General features: G+C 25.1%; 2 protein-coding genes across 2 annotated transcripts in view; both read right to left on the reverse strand.

Annotated features, from left to right (window-relative positions):
* The window catches only part of LOC119674910, a 319348-nt gene that overhangs the window by 79584 nt on the left and 226946 nt on the right, over positions 1-12818 (reverse strand). The window lies entirely within an intron of this gene.
* Positions 1-12818, reverse strand: part of LOC119677977 (inactive serine protease scarface) — a 58373-nt gene that overhangs the window by 27056 nt on the left and 18499 nt on the right. The gene's annotated exons all lie outside the window — the stretch shown is intronic.

A 12818-nucleotide genomic window follows, 5' to 3' on the forward strand; every position in this document is an offset into this window, starting at 1 on the left:
CCATCCCGGTCGATTCAATGCAGTAGTAATCCGTGGGTTGTTACTCGTCGTTGCTGATCCGGTAAAACCGAAAAGCAGAAATACTTTGCATATTTATTGTTGCGCCTGTGGTAAAATGATTTGTATCGAAATTTGTTTATTGACAAGGCTTATTAACATTTTTTTTCTGTATCTTTCTGTATCTTTGTGTTTAATAATGTTATTACAACTTAATTATAAGCATTAGCAAAAATTTATTAGAGATAATTGTGCCTCGAAACCAAATCGTACATAATTGGTGTTATATTGTCAATAAGTCTTGCTAATTAATTTGATGTTTTTGCATTTTAGCTTTTCAACATTTTAGTATTTTTCATAAGAAAATATGTGTAAACGTTGCAGTTTTCAGAAACCAATGGTATATGAATATAAAATACAAACAGATTTTCCAAATAATGAATTATGAATTTTACAAAACACGTAAAAGATTTACTAGACAGCATTTGCAGAGTCAATTATATTATTCATATTTTTTTAAATTTATTTTTAAAACTAATTAGTAAGTAATGATTCTACACAAAAATTTAAATGAACTGGAATTGATATTATACATATTTAAAGGTTAAGTCTTTAGTAAGTTGATCCCTTAAGTCCGCTTTGACGAAAGAAAGTAAATTCCTTATATAAACTATTGTTTTCCATAGAGATTTTCATCGAACAGTAGTAAATCACAACAACAAAAATGCAATATTCTAGTGAGTGAAATTTATATTCATTAAATGTAATATATTATCTATATATCACTTATATATATATTAAATGAAAATTTATAATACATATATATATTATTATAGTTTACTTTTGATTAAATAATATAAATAATTTAATAATATTTATACTTTTGTCCAAAACTATATTATCCTTAGTATATTTAATCAAAAAACAGGATAAAGACTCCTTTAAAAGCCGCTTTTCAAAACAAATTCACAATTCACCTATAGTAATATTTGTTTAGTCTTTAATATTTAAAGGTAAGCTTAAACCCCAAAATCCTCCCTTGTATATGCGACTTACTTACTTTTTATTCACACGAGTAAATATTCCAAATTCCGGAATAATTTTTAATATTATTAGTCATTATTTATCAATTCTTCTCCATACCGGGAAATAATTTTTTTTATTAGTAATATTAATAGTAATAATTTATTGATTATTCCCTATATTCTCTATATCAGAGAATATCGACGATATTCCAAATTTGAAAATAATTTGTATTATTATTACCAATGATTTATTAATTTTTCTCCAAACCGAAGAGTATGAATGATATTCCAAGTTACAGAATAATTTTTGTTATCATTAATATTATTAATTATAATTTAGTAGGTTTTCACCATACTGGGTAATATCGACAATATTCGAAATCTGAGAATAATTTACATTATTATCGGTAATTATTTATTGATTTTTCTTCATATCAATGAATTTCGACAATATTCCAAATTGCAGAAAGTCATTACTAATAAGAAATGATTTTTATTAAATAAAGCATGGGTACATGTGTTATAATAAAAATAGTCAAAAATTATGAAGGCAGAATAAAGTTTTATAAATAATTTAAAAATTTTTTAACCTATAAATATTTCTTCCTCTTCTCTTCAGATAATAACTTGCTATTTATTTTATTTATAGATAAATAAACACATAAAATTCTGCTATTAATTCAACTAATTTTTTTTTATATATTGAATAGTTTATATTTATTGAATAGTTGTACTATTTAAGTGTCTGACTGCTACTAAGGTAAATTATGTTTTTTCTTTTATATTATATAGTTATAACTATATAGTACCATTGGCTTCCCAACTGATAAAGTACATCTTCCTATAAATCAGTGACTTAGTCAAGATTAATTAAAAAGAAAAAGGATAAAAAAATATTTTTTTAAATAATTAATAATAGAATTATCATAAGGATGGACTTCCTAGTGTTTTTAAGTCTTTAACTACAATGTCAAAGCATATTTTGTAATCTATCAGCAGGCACCTTTACTTTGTGCTCCAACGAACTTATACGTTGAGATGCAGTATATCCAGCCATGTTTTCGTCCTTTGTTATTCTTTTTATGTTGGCGTTATAGCCAACATAAAAACCCATTATACAGGGCTAGATATTTTTCTTGTACTAATACATTTAGTCATATATCTTGTATTAAATATCAACTTATTAAATAAAACTTTAAAAAAATTCTTATCAAACAAACAAAATTTATTTTGTCGCTTCCAAAGTAAGCCGATCTCATCAAGCGTAATATATAATAGCGATTGACCGAATCAGTGTTTGGGATATAAAATGTAATTTCGGGAATCTGGGTACATGCAATTAACTGATTTTAAATCTACAATCATACACAGTTTCTCTAAGTATTTGAGACTGTAACTAATTAATGGATGCGCTCCATATACGCCTTTAATGCAATGAGTAAATTTTAAATACGTACATATTTATAATTTTGTATAGTAAATTATTAAAAAAATCTCTGAATGTTAATAAATTATTAATATTGATCAATTTTATTAAAAAAAAACTTTGTTGCATTAAAAATATTTTTTGCTCACTACTATAAATGTTAAAAATGATTTTTAATTTTAATAAAAATGTTTGCCATTTGTCTTCATACACTGTGCGCAATGATATTTTTTCATAATTGAAATAATTAATATTTATTTTCAGTTTTAAAAATCAATTAATCTTAATTATCAAACTAAATGAACTTGTTTCCTATTAATAAAAAATATTCAAAAATATTATTTATGCATATTATTTATACATACTACATATATGGAATATCTAGAAGAACATGAAAGCATACACATAAAACACCGTGAAATTTTTAAACAAATTTTAATTATTTTATTTCAACTATGAAACTTGTAGATCATTCATAAGAATTCAGAATTCAGCATATATAATTAATATTTTATAATTAATATAAAATTTGAAAAAAAAATTATTAAAAGAAAAAATATTGTTGAAATATACCAGTTTGAGTGCCATCATCTCATCATGTCATTATTAAACCAAGTTCATTTGCTACAGATTTATGAATTCGGCAGTGATTTGCTTTTGTTACTCCTCTACAATCAATCTGAAACCACTCAGAACCTACTTTATTTTGCATTAAATATTAAAACTTAGAAAAAATTTTTTGAATAATGCAGACGACCCTGAACCGGGTATACTGTATTCTGGTACACAAATATTAAATCAAATACTTGTAGAAAATATCTCTTAACTGAAACAGAACACTAAGTTATGAACCATAAATTATGCTGATTTAAGAGCAAATAATAAAACTAAAAAACCAAACTAATAAGTTTCTTTATATGCATAGGTGTAGTAGGTTTTGAATGAATTATTTTTTTTTTTATTTAAATAAATTCTTACTAAAAAGGTTAAAATGCTATAATTTGCCCTTTAGTCTTATAGATAAAATTAGTTAATTGCTTTTTAACAGATAACAAGTAACTCAGGTTATCAAAAAAATACCCGCACATACAATTAATTTTCATAAGATCTATATGTTGAAGCTATATAAAATGAAATTATTAATTAATATATTTGTTTAATTAATATATTTTAATTTTGTAAAATTACATCATTAATAACTTAATTTTTTGAATTTCTTAGAAAATATTTTTAAAAATTTTTTTTCTATAAATAAAATTTAACGAAGCATAGCCAGAAAAACAAATTTTGTTTTCTAAACTTTGGATAAAGTGGCATGAAATTAGTATCTAGGACCTAGTTATGTTGTTTAGTATAAATATATATTTATGTATATATATTTATTATTATTTTTATTTTTGAAAAATAAAGTAAATATTATGTTTGCTTAAAGGCAACAAGTTTTCTGTTGTCATAGAAAAACTTGAGAATCGCACGTGTGCTTAGCATAAATTAGAATAATAATTTTGAGTTTTGTATAATTTTTAGATTTTTATGTGATATAAAAAATCCATATAAATTTTTCAATACTAATTTGTACATATTTGCTTTAATATAATATATGCATATTTTTTTGAAAGAATATCTATAATAACATAAATTCACTACGTAAATGTAAGAATCTGAATTCTTCACTTTATTTGATTTGGATTTCAAATGCAAAATATTTAATTTATTCTACATAAATTGCTATATATGGTTTTTATTAAATAATAATAAATTCTGTAAAATATAATATGAAAAATGTGTAACTCAATAGTTTCAAGTTAAAAACAATACCATTGATCTAATGAATGAATTATAAAGCGGAACCATATACATATTTTATCCTATAACAAAGGAAAAGCAATTTCTTGTTAAAGAAATAGCGCTTAGCAAATTTCAAATTATTGTTTATACAAGTCTTATTACTTATATTGGAATATTTATTATATATACTGACATATATATAAACAAAGAATATACATTAACACATTTTAAAGTAAGATATGAGAATTAACATAAAGTTCTATGGGTACCCAACAACGTGGCCGATTGCAAGTATCTCGGAGAAGAACGATTCTCGACAAAATTTGAAATCTGTAACAAATTGATACCAATGACATATAGCAGATATAAGTATAAAATCAATATACAACTTTATAATTCTTGACAAGAGTATGGTTTAAAATATAATAAAAATTAACCTTAGTTTTTTTACAAATATATTGAATTTGAGAAAAAATAATAAGTCTTCATAATTTATATATCATTAGTAAATAAAATGTTCATAGTTTAATGGATGACTGAAATTTTGCAACATATTTCTAATGAACATTCACAATAAACTGACTTTTGAATTTGGTTGCACTGAAACTTATGGCGTAAAATATTTTGCGAGTAAAACCTAACTCTGAAAATTTTAAGAGCGTTGTTGTTGTTCCACATATTTTCTTTTATTAATTGGGAGTATTTTTTTGCTACTCTAAATGAAAAAATTACGGCTATTAGTACTAAGTTCAAATGTTGTACGCGTAAAATCAATTGTTCTCTTTATTATGGGCCTTTTCTTTTGTAAGCATGTCGCAAAAGAGCAAATAAAATAAACATTACTTTCTATGGCAATTCTAGACAAAATGGAAATTTTGTTGGGCTTATAAATGCAAAACACGTAATTAAATTTAAAATTACGAATATACGAATATTTTTTTTACATGATTGTAAATCAAATATGAATTTTCATACCTTCTAACAGTTAAATAATCTAATCTAACGTATTAGTTACAAATAATTTCGTTATCGAAACACGAATAATTAACGAAATCATTCGTTGATGGTTAACTAGAACTTTCGCATGTATTTCCAAAAGTGGTTCACAATAGACAAATTTTTAGGCTTGTCAACCATGCGATTTAAAGTGCTTATAAGTTAAGCGATTTCAAAAAGATTGAATTAAATAAGCCAGTAGTGTTGTTGTTTCATAAGTTATTTTAAAAATAAGCGGTAGTTCTTTTGTGATATGCTTACAAAAGAAAAGGCTTTATATATACATTTTAAACATGTTTTAGTAAATATGTATTAAATATATATTAGAAAGCAAATTTATTTAGCTTCAAAATTAAAAAAGAAACACGATTTAACAGAAGTTCATAAAGACTATCTATTGGCAGAGATGATATATGTTAAAGCTAAACCGCAACTTATTCCTTTCACTTCGTTATAATCAATAGAAACAAAATGTTTATTAATTATTAAGATTTATATTTTGCAAATTAAAAAACATATTAATAAAATTAAAAATCTTTTAATTTCAATTTAAATTCTGTTAAATATTCATTCGAAATCTTTCATCATTCGCCGCCGAGAGCTTCACCACGCATTCCTGATTTGCATTCACTTTTATTTACTTAGCCATTTACTGTGAAATTTCTGCTAGAAGTGATTTGTCAAATAAGTAAAAAAAATATCTTAATAAGGAAGCAACAGAAGTTGATTTATTTTACAAATATTTTAGCAATAATTTTGCCAAACAAGAACTGACACTGCAGATAGCCACTCTCACTTAGTGGCCGCTACTTGATGACCAAAAGATACAGTGCTTAGCGCAATAACTCACTGCTGACGCCCGCTTGAATGTGCTAATTAAGGTTAATCACCTAATAAAAATTGTTAGTAATATAGGCTAAGTCTTAAGCTCAACCACAAAGCTAGTAAATAATAATAAATGCAAAATAGTGTTATTAAATAATTATTAAGTAATATTACTAATGCTGATCCGGCATTAATTGACGTTTCAATTTAGAATACTTTTATGTGTATTGTGATTCATTACTCAACAGCCATGGCACCCCCGATTATTTTACGAGCTCCGCGTGGGCTTTTGGGAATTTCTATAGCCGTTTTTAGAGAACGTCAAATCTATTTAAAAATCAAATGTATTGTTTACTCATAAAAATTTGCTTATGGAATTTAATTGCATTTAGAATTACTTCAAATTTAAATTACAAACAAAAAAAAATATTTTGAATAAAATTATTTCGCTTGCTTGCCGTGCGCAGTTATGGCGTCACTGTTAAATCTTTATATTGTTTTTTTAACAGATTTGTAATAAAAAAAAATAAATAAAATAATTCCGGCATAAAAATACACAAAATACATAAAATTTTCGCAAAATTTTAGTTGCTGAGACTAAATTTAAATTTTAAATATCTGATGTACATGGATGATCCGTTATAGATCTGTAGATTTCGTTAATTACGGCTACGTCTATTCAAAGTTGGAAAAAATTCTCAGAAAATATTTGCTGCATTTGTTTATGTGATTTCTCTGGGGAATTTTTGCACATTTTTATTGACTAATTTATTTAATAATTTACATTTTGTGTCTATTGACACCGAAAGCTCAGCACTAAATTTACAAATATATTATTAAGTTTATTTAATTAAAACCAAAATTTCCTTACTTAATTTGCTATTTGCGAATGCGATATTTTCACACAACTTTATGTGAACAAAATCACTGGGTTTTGAGTTAATAATTCATACAAAATACCAAGTGAACTAGTTTCCTTGACTTAATGTGCAGATTTGTTAGATTAACTAGAATTTTCAGTAGATAATAATTTGAGGTTTTTCTATGTCAAGTGTAAAGGAAGTATTGTATTGTCTTATATATATAATTAACTTTTTATATTTTATTCTCAAATTAGAATTGAAGTATTTTATACTAATTTAATTTAAAATTTTAAAAATAAAAACATGTATTTATATATATAAATATACATATTATGTACACAAAAAAATGTGTCTACGAGTACGCATAATTTTTGTGGTTTTCATGTTTATTTTAATTACTTAATTAAAATGGACATTTTGTGGCTTAAGGCCTGGACAACATGTAAATATAATATGCTAATATATTAATCAAAACACATTAAATTTTAAACCACATTATCTTTTTCAGTGACTTTCTGATTTTTGATTATATAACATGAGATAAAAATTCAGAGCAAAATTAAATAACATAAAATCATCTTAATAACATATATATAATATGGATTGGAAAAAAAATTAAATTAAGCAGTTTAATCTGTTTAAATTGAAATTGTTTAAAGGATGTATTTTTTTTTTTGAGTAACTTACTATGTAAAAGTCTAACACTGTCAATATACTGTACTTTTCATATATAGGAATTATACTATTAATTAAAAGTAGCCAATGAAAAGATTTACGGTGTAGATAAATTCCACCTTTGACTAAAAATAATGCTGATAATTAAAATCAGACTATGAGAATCTTAAAAGTTCAGAAGAAAATGCCGAGTTTTATTTCCATAATAACTGCGTTTGACCAAATTTGAGATTATAAAGTAGGGCAAAACAGCAATGCACTCAATACTGTATTAGATATAGTGTATCAATTTAAACTAAAGAAGAATTAATATTGAAAACATTTTCTTTCACTCAATTTCCACTCAATGAAATTAAAAGTATGGACTCTAACTTTGATTAAATGCTTAAATAGAATAAATAATGCAAAATCATAAACTTACGCGTGGAATTGCGTTTTGCAACCCGGTACTGTGACCCACGGTTGCCACTTGAAAATTTTTTTCTGTACCAAAATTGGTTTAAAAAGGTACTATTTCTGTAAAAAAAGGTCCAAAATTTTTTTGGACCCTTTTGTTTTCTCGTTCTGTGTTTTTCATAGTGTTATAAATAAACAAAATATAAAATAGTGCAAAGTTGCATTTATAAAAAAAATTAATTGGAAATATCCACAATAAAGTTAGGTCGTCAAAAATGTACCATTTTTTGAACGTGAGTACCAAACGAAAAAGAAAAAAAAAAAGTACCAATTTTGGTACTAAAGTACCATAAGTGGCAACCGTGCTGTGACCCAAAGATCCCCAAGTCGTTCCCTACCAACTGAAAAATTATGCTAAACACGTAAATTCGAATGGTACCAGCGGAAATTATTTAGAATTCCAATGGGACGTCTATCAGCGCATTATCTTGATACGTATGTTGAGAACACAGTGTTCTCACTTCAGTGATAAGAGCAATTAGAACGAAAAAAAAAGAGTGCTACAATTGGTTTATCTCTACTTTCCAACTAAGTTAGATAATGTAGTATTTGTTTCTTTCTTGTTACAAAACAAAAAAATTTCAAAAAGTTTATTTTTCCACTATTGAATTCATTTAAAAAGTACAAATTTATAAGGCATTAGAAGGCATACGTAAAAGTCCGTCTGAACTTAAATTTACACCATGATAATTCATGTAAATATTTTAAATTTCTGTTAATCCATTTGATCCATGTATTAAAAACCCCGAATATATGTCACTTGAATTTTTCTATATATAGAACACGGATTTTAAAGTATACAAGAATTATCGTTTGAAAAAAAAAAAATTAATTTCCCTAATATCGAATTCATTTAAAAGGTTTAACTTCGTACCACATAATGTGGAAGAATATTTTATTGTACTTGATGCATACGTAAAACTGCGCCTAAAATAAATTTCTAATCCAATTCTATTTAATCCACTTAATCCAAATGAATCCATATATTAAATAATTCCACTCCAAGGTGCACGAAGTATTATATATACATGTCACTGTATTTAAAGTACAGAAGAATTGTAATTCTTTCAAAATTATAAACAGCACAAAACTTTTTATATCCTATTAGTTAACTGTTAATAAAATTAAAAAATTGAAAATATAGTTTAAATATAAGTAAAAAATATGCAGTTATAGTAGAAAAGAAATATAAAGTGCACTAGAAATGAAAATTTGATCACTAATCTGTTATTCAGATAGATGTTGTATGGAGCAATAAATCATATGATTGAAATTTATTCAAATAATTCTTTAAAAAAAGGTCTGATCTTTCAAATATTTAATAAATATATATAAACGAAATAATATATTTATATTAAATTAAATATTTAAAAATTAATTTTAATTATCGAATTAATACTATCAATAGCAGTTTAGGTTAATATTAAAATATTTTTAGAAAAACTAAAGATTTTTAATGGGAACATTAAAACGAATTTAGACATTTTGTGTAAAACCTACGAAAACCATATTTTTTTATTCTTTTTATTATTTTTTATTATTCTTAAAATTCAAGACCTATTTGTGAGTAAAAATATTTTTCTTTTTAAAACTAATTTTAATAGTTTTTAATAGTAGTAGTAGATCGAAAATAAAAAGAACACATTTTATTACAAATACTTTCTAATATTTAATATTAGTTAATATTGGAGAACTTAAGTATGACTTAAGTATGACTACTAGTTCTTTATGTATTTTATATATTAGTTGTGAATAATTCTTGTTGTATAATTAAAAATATAAATAAAAATAAAAAATAAAATTATTTTCTGTTTATTAAAAATGAAAAAAATATATATTAACAGAATAAATCTTAGGAATTTAAATATATGTTAAGTAGATACCTTTTTGTAACTTTTTATTCCATATACTGCTCATGTACCTACATCTCACACAAAATCAATCAAAAATTTTATTCTTCAGATCTTAAAACTCTCCACCTACTTCATCTAAAGATGAATATAAATGAATCTTACAAATATCTTAATGTACATAAAACATGATTATATATTCATATTTCTTTTTTATGCACATATAATATATGTATATAAATAATTTAATGTAATAAAAATATGATAGCGATAAAGAAAAATATATTAAAAAATGCTATATATCATTATATACTCCACTATATCTAATACTCATAAATACTTTTTTCTTTGTTTTTTTTCTGCAGTTGTTGGTCGGAACAAGTTACCACTTTTGGCACTATGAGTAAGTAAATAAAATTATTTTAAAACAAATAACACCTACCGATGAAGCGTAAATTTGTGGCTACTCATAAACGCCTACGAAAATTTATTGATATTTTGAGATATTAAATAGTTCAAGTTTTGCTATAATTTCCAATGGAAATCTTTGATGGGAAACCATATTTTGCAAGACTTCTAAGAAAACATGCTAGACATAGTTTTTTTTCTCAAGTACTATAAACACCCACAGATCACCTGGTAGCAATTTAAAATCGACATAAATTAAAAGCACAGTTAAATTAAAATTTATTAAAGATATAAAAATATTAATAGCTTGATAAAAATAATTTAACGATATTTTTCCTTAAATCACTTTGAGGTGAGCATAAAAACCACTGTATGAGGAATACAGTTGATGAGATACAGATACGCATTTCAATAAAATTAATATTAAATTCAAATTTCTTATTTTTATTTTTATTTGTTTGTTAATATGATATAAACCACATACAATACTATCTATATTATGATATTATTGTATAATATTAAATCTAAAAAAAATTATTACGTACATTTTTGCTCTGAACTGCAATGCTTTTGCTCACATAAATCAATTTGGGTTTTGTGTCTGAATCAACAACTGAAATTCTCACGAAAGTGTTAATTAAATAAGCTAATTTATGTGTATCTTTAATGATAAGCAAATATTTAGTAAATGTGAAGGAAGTTCTTTTATGTATTATTATACTAATCATAAAAATAACAAATAATATATTTCCATAAAAAAATGAAACATTAATTCATAGCAATCAAGTCTTGATTTATTTATAAGATATTCACTTTGAAATGTTAAAGCAGTTAAAGCTTCTACTAGTGGCTTTTGTATCTCTGATGCATAAGATTGTTACTTGTACTATTAAAATTAAGTTCTTAGTAGAATTTTAATTTAATTTTAAATCAAAATAAAACTGAAAAAATAAGAACTAAACTAATTATATATAAAATGTTTTCAAAGCAGTATCTGATTCTAGATACGAGTAACACCAAGTGAAGAGAGCCTTTTAAAAGATGACCAAAAATACAAAGTTAGATATTCATCTAGAAGTTACAATGTTATGGGATGCAATCTATTAAAAATTCAGTTTTATAAACTGTAATTAAAGAGGTTTTTTCGAAGAGTAGTGAACTACAACAACAAAAATTCATTTTATATTATTTTAATTAATTGCATTTTTGGCTGACCAAACCGCTATTTCGAGTATTGTCAAATACCCATCATCAGTGGTCTTGGAAATAATTCTTGTATTTAATTATTCGTAAATAATTATTTTTTTGAGACTGCAAGTACCAGGAACTATACTAAGTAATAAAAAGAAATACGATGGTATATATAAACCTTATAAGATAAACCAGAATATGGGAACATATTACTTTCTGTTAGTATTCTATTACTTTTATCTTATTATTATTTATGACTTATGGAAATACGATGGTATATATAAACTTTATAAGATAAACCAGAATATGGGAACATATTGCTTTCTGTTAGTATTCTATTACTTTTATCTTATTATTACTTATGACTTATGGACACATCTTAGAAAATTAACAACAATTTGCAAATAACACTAATGTTTTCTTCAAGAAAATAAAATTACCTTTTTTGGTTGTCAGATCTATTATTTTGCGTGTACAAGTTTCTTTTATATGCAGAACTAAAAATACTAGGTAAAATATACTTCAAACCCATTTATAGTATCACTAATAGCCTCTTCGGTTGGTAAATCTGGGGTGACTTTTATAATCAAGATTCACTTTTAATGCAATTTCCATTTTCTATTGGTAAATCTGTATAACATTCGAAATTAATGTATGACACTCGAGATTAATGTATAACACTCAAAATTAATTTATAACATTCTAGATATTTTGCGGGAGCAGCAAAATTACTCTGAAACCAATAGCTGTTTTATATGCAAATAAAATGTGATTTTAATCGATTTATGTAGTTATAAAAAACATTCTAATATTCTAACATGGTACGCAGACGGCTCCCTCCCTCACCAGAGCTGAAGCTGAAATATATGAATCAGACAAAAGATACTCGGAATCACTAGGAAACAATGTAAACTTCTTTCAAGGGGATAGATAGATGCGCCAGTTTTAACTTTGAACGCAACTACCAGAACTGAGGAATACTGTAGGTAGCCAGGCAATTATAATGGCACTCATATTCTACCAGGTGACATCCAAACTGGTATGAGAGTGCATTGGCAAGCTGATCATACTTAGTTGGAACAATCACGTGTATGGATTCCGTAGCATGATGAAGTCCAAGGCAATGAAATATCAAACAAACCTGCAATAAGCGCGGCTTCACTAATGTTAGGCTCAGAACCTTCCTACGGTCTAAGTAAAGGAACTCTATCCTTCAGATCTGACAACAAAATTTGACAGATCTGAAGTAAATCTAGATTAAATCCAAATTTACTAATCAAAAACGCCATAAGTACACAAAACTCTTAACGCCACCTAA

The sequence above is a fragment of the Teleopsis dalmanni genome, chromosome 2, assembly GCF_002237135.1.
Source record: "Teleopsis dalmanni isolate 2A chromosome 2, ASM223713v2, whole genome shotgun sequence".
Taxonomy (NCBI): domain Eukaryota; kingdom Metazoa; phylum Arthropoda; class Insecta; order Diptera; family Diopsidae; genus Teleopsis; species Teleopsis dalmanni.